Here is a 6,000-nt window from a genome sequence, read left to right on the forward strand (position 1 = left end):
TATCAACTATTTATATAAGTCATATCCCACTCAACAATAACTCTTTTACTAAGTACTGTACTTTTTTTCTCATAGATTACTGTATTAGTTTTCTAGGGCTACCATAATAAAACACAATAGATAAAGTGGCTTAGGTAAACAGAAATTTATTTTTTTACAGTTCTGGAGTATAGAAGTCCAAGATCCAGGTCTCAGCAGGTTTGTTGTTTCTGTGGCCTCTCTTTGGCTTTTCAGATGTCTGCCTTCTCACTCATTCATCACATCACATGGTCTTTCCTCCTTTCACATGCATCATTCACGTCTCTTTATGTGTAGAAATTTCTATACTTGTAAATACACCAATCAGATTAAAGTCCCCCTATCATTTAACCTTAATTACTTCTTAAAAGGTCCTACATTCAAATCTAGTCGCATTCTGAGGTTTTGGGAGTTGGAACTTTAACATATAAATTTGGGTGACACAAGTCAGTCAACAATATTTAATTGGTATTACTGACTGATCCAAAAATTTACAGATTACACAATAAAATATATTTGAGTCATTTATAGAGAAAAGTATTTATTTAACCAAATACATGTATTTATGCATATTGTTCTTGTTTCTGTAATAAAAGGACTTGCTATTACTTGAAATTTTCAATTTTCTATTTGTCTTAAATTCCAAATCTAAGACAATTTTAATTGAGAATATAAGACATGATTTTTTTCATTCAAAATATAGGAATGACTGAATGTTTAAAAATGCAAGCAATTCTATCATTTCAATATATGAAGAGAATATGCTGTGGGGTTATTGAGCTACTAATTGCTAATTACTTTTAAAAACCTTTAATGAATATAAGTGTTTAAGCTAATATGATTCATTAATAGAAGAGTACTACAGTAAAAACACTCCCTCATTAGCCATACAAGGCTCAGCCATAAAGTAAACTCTTGAAAATATCTAACGCATATTAGACTTAACAGCCTAAGTGATAGTACAGAATAGTTCTGTATTATATTTGATTTCTGCAAATTTTTTGTATAATTGCTCAGAAGAATTAGCTAGAATAATGTGGATATAAAACAAAAATTCAACGTCTCACTGAGAATTTTTTACTTGTGAGTATTTCTAAGCATGTAGGTCATTCTACAATGGTAATCCTTTCTTTACACAAAATGAATATGTTAAAATTTTGACTACACTTTGAAGGCAATATTTCACTTTCACCGCATTAAAAAAAGAAATACAAAATTCTTTCTTTTATCATTTTTTGAAGAGAGTAGGCCAAACTATCACTCAGAATTTTTAGAATATGGAATAAAGTCATCTTTTGTCCATTTTAAAATATTTAATAGTCCACTAGAATGTCAGCCATTTATTCATTTTTATTAGGTGATTTGAGAAGATAGAATATTTTGTGACATCTATGAGCTTATTTCAGTAAGTCAAAGAATGTTAGAGTTGTATATTGCAGTAATTAGTTCAACCCTACAATTAATCCTTCACAGATATTTATGAAATTAATATCATATGTCCTTATGTGATTATGTGTGTCTGAGGGAAACCTATAACTAGAAAAAGATTACAATACAATTGAAAGGGAACCATGTGAACAAATACGGAATGATTATCCAGTAACGTACCTTTAGTATAAATGATGTGGTCAAGTGGTGAAAAGGAGACTAAGATAACAAATGAAGTAAGATGAGGGTTATCAACTTTCTTAGAAGTAGCAATACTGAAAGTTTCCAATAGTGATTTTGAAGACATGGAATTGTTACCATGTGCACTAGAGTGAGATAAGCCATAAATCTTGAAATTATAAATGTGCTAAGTTGTTCAATGGATTGTCTTGGCTATAATAGCAAAGCCTTATGTATTATAAGCATTAAGGTAAAGCTGAGTCCTCTGGCTGCTTAGCTGATAAAGTCAAACAGTAGAACATATATTAATAATCAGCCATAACTCAAAAATTTTAAAGAATTGGTCGTTTGGGGCACCGCAAACCTTCACCAAAGCAATTTCACCTCTCACATCTTTAGTGTAAATATTTCTAACTATGATTAATTATAGATCATAGGTTCATTCTCACTGTAACATCCTTATTTTTTTTTCTCCATAGAGATTGATTGTAAATAACTACTTAATCTGTGAAGTATAGTATATAGTGGATAGTGTAATCAAACCCATAAATGTGGCAGCTTCGAATAAATGTGCTTTACTGCATGGTGAGAAAAGCAGTAGTACTACAAAGTCTGAACTGTGAGACCAATTTCCACTGTTCTTTAATTATCAGGCCAAAAAAACCCTGTTTACTCAGTATGAAATAAAGAAAAAAGTGGTAATAATTATACTAACATGATCCATGTAGATCTATTAGCTGGATATTTCAGAGGCCAACACTAGGTATGATTTTTAAATCAAAATTGCCTTCTTTGGTTCTATGAAATATTAACTAGCACGAAAATTTATAATTCTATATTTTAATGTGCACTATGCAGCCGTGATCTTAGATCATTACTTTTAGATTTCACTGAAACAATAAAATACTTTGCTTTTGGGTAAAAGGGAAAATAATATGATATCACTGAATATTGAAATTCCATCATATCATTAATTCTGGTCATTACTACACTTCTCACTTCTCTTATCAAGCATAATTATCTCTTCAAACCAAATAACCTATTTTTTTCAGTTAATTAATTTCAAAAGAATCTTTTTATTTCATAAAAATTAATTTTTAAGTATATTGGAATAGAGATTTTGCCTTTGCAACAAGGACCTAAATTCACACATTTTATCATAATGACTCAAGTGCTTAAGCTAGAACATTTTTATTTTTTACAATAGTATTTCAAATTAGCCCATACAATCTTTGTAAAAAATTAATCCAGTTGATCTTTAACTATAATTTCAACATCCATCACATTTTAATATGACCTTAATAAAATGTTAGCCAGCTGTTGTACAATAGAAATTCATACATTAATATATTTTGCCTGAATTGTCAAACCTGTTCTAAATAACAATTCATTTAAATGATTTTTATTCCTCTGATTAGGTTCTGATAGAATATCATAAATCTAGTGAAATTCATCAAGAAAGTCCATATTTTAAATTGCAGATGTAGAACATTTATTAAGAGTCACATACTGTGATGAGAACTTTTAATGAGCTACCACAAAAAAATCCTCATAACAACTCCATGAGATGCCTACTATTAATATCCTTATCCTACAAATGATGAGGAATGTGTATTTGCTTCTTTTCTCTTTTTTCTTAATTTGTTTTAGAATCAGGGTATACACATGCAGAGTTATTACAAAGGTATATTGAACGATGCTGAGGTTTAGACTACAAATAAATCCGTCATCCAGGTAGTGAGCACAGTATCCAACAGACAGATTTTTTTCAACCTTTTCCCATGTTCCCTCCCCTACTTGTATTCCCCAGTGTCTATTGTTCCCATTTTTATAACCATGTTTACCCAATATTTAGGTACCACTTATAAGTGAGAACATGCAATGTTTGGTTTTCTATTTCTGCATTAATATGTTCAGAATAATAATTTATAACTGCATACATGTTGCTGCAAAAGACATGATCTCATTGTTTATGGCTGCATAGTATTCCACGGTATATATGTACCACAATTTCTTTATACAATCCACCACTGATGGGCACATGGGTTAATTTCATATCTTTGTAATTGTGAATAGTGCTGTGCTGTACATATGGGTACCTGTAGGACAGAGATTACATACCAGAAGAGAAAAGTCAAGAAAACTAGAAGCTAAAACAACACCCAGGACCTGTGTAGTGGCTCAAAATTTTTCCCAGATGCAAAGAAAGTCCATAGAAAAGAGTGCTCAAAATCTCTCCCAAAAGGAATTAACTTTATTTAAAGAGTGCAAAGAAATTCAAGGCTAAGATCACTCAAAGATAGCTTCTCTAAATGAAGAGTCAGATAGTTTACCAGCTGAAAAAGTGGAAAAGCCAACTAAGAGGAGCTTTTCTTGGGTTGCAGCAAATCTCACAGACTGGCTTCAAAAAGTACCTCTGACATTTTATAAACATATATCAAAATATCATATTCTACCTCATAAATATGTACAATTACTTGTGCATTTAATATTCAAAATTTTAAAAAAAAACCTAGTTAAGCCAATACAAACATTAGACATTAAACTTATTTAAAGAAAAAAAAAAAAAAACTATACCCTTACCTGAAGTTAATTGGTCTAGGCTATAAAGCAATTTATATTCTAGTGAATTGTTGAAAAAATCAGGAAACCAGTGAGCAATTCATGAAGACTCACAACTTGGTTTCATACAAAATGAGACAGATATATTAACAGACATATAGAGGAAATATGAAGTAAAAAAGAGTCCTACTCAATGACTGCAATTAAAGGGAGACTGTGCACATGTTTAAGGCTGAGTCCCCTAAGGAGTGATACCAAATATGTTCAAGAAACAACAGAAAAAATCACGATTTAAAAAGTAAAGGTAGATATAATGCCAATATCTCATCAAATGGAGAATATCAATACAGAAATAAAAATTAAAAAAAGAACCAAACTCAAATTCTGTAATTGAAATGTACAATGACCAAACTAAGACATTCACCAGAGGGGTTAAATAGTTTATTAGAACTAGCAGAAGAAAGAGGTAGAGAACATTGTGATAAAACAACATAGATTATTCAATATAAATATAAGAAAACAGAATGAAGACAAATGTACCAAGTCTCAGACAAACATGACACATCTTTATGTGCACTAACACAAATACAGTAAGAATACCAGTTGAGAGGAGAGAAGGAATGGATAGAGATCCACACTCAGACATATAGAAAAAAATGCTGGAGAAAATATTGAAAGCGGAAAAATAAAATTACTCACTACATACAGGGGAACAACAATAAGATTAAGAGCTGATTTCTCATCAGAAATAATTAAGACAAGAAGACAATGGGATGACATGTTCAAAAAGTGAAAAACGAAACAAAACAAATCAAAACACTGTTAACCAAGAATCTTTTACAAGGAAATCCCATCTTTTAAAAATCAAGGTGAGATTAGATGGCATTCTAAGTCAATCAAAAAGAATTATTTGGTAGTAAAAATGCCTTAATACAAATACTAAAGGAATTTTCTTGGTTTGAAATCAATGAGAAGGAATCCAAACAACTAGAAATTGTAAATATAATAAGCTCTCTACAATTTTGCTTTCATTTCTTCTTTTAGCTTCTTTAATGAACATAACATTTTATAAAGTAATCATTGTAACACTACAATATAAGGTTTAAAAATTTATGGATGTCATATGCACAATACTAACAACACAAAATAGATGGGTAAGCATTATGAGATAAACATTTTTATATCTTTCTGAAATTAAGTTAACATATATCTAATGTACATTCTGATACATTAAGATGTTGTCTTACTCCATTTATGGTTGCTATAATGGAATAACAAAGATTAGGTAATTATTTTTAAAACTTGATTTGGCTCACAGATATGGGGGCTAGTAAGTCTAAAAGTTTGGTGCCAGCATCTGCTGAGAGTCATCATTCTATAGCAGAATGGGGAAAAAAGTCAAGTAAGTATGCAAGACAGAGAGATAAATGGGGCTAAACTTATCGTTTCATTAGGAGCCAACTTTCATTATAACTAACCCACTTCCCAATAACAGGATTAAACCATTTATGGGGGTGCAGCCCTCATGAACTAATTAACTGTTAAAGGTCCCAACTCTTAATACATTAATACTGTTAAATGACAGTTACATTTCCAAAACATGAACTTTGGGGGACATATTCAAACCTTTGGAAGACATATTCAAACCTTTGGAGATGTATATGTGGTAATCCAAAGAGTGAACAATAAGACATTACCTCAAAAAACATAGTAAAATAGCCATTAAAGAAATAAAAAGTTACAGAATAAAATATTGCCTTAATCCAGAAGAAAGCAGTAAAAAAGAGTAGAAGACAAAATTGAATTGAGACA

The sequence above is a fragment of the Theropithecus gelada genome, chromosome X (genome assembly GCF_003255815.1).
Source record: "Theropithecus gelada isolate Dixy chromosome X, Tgel_1.0, whole genome shotgun sequence".
NCBI classification, from domain to species: domain Eukaryota; kingdom Metazoa; phylum Chordata; class Mammalia; order Primates; family Cercopithecidae; genus Theropithecus; species Theropithecus gelada.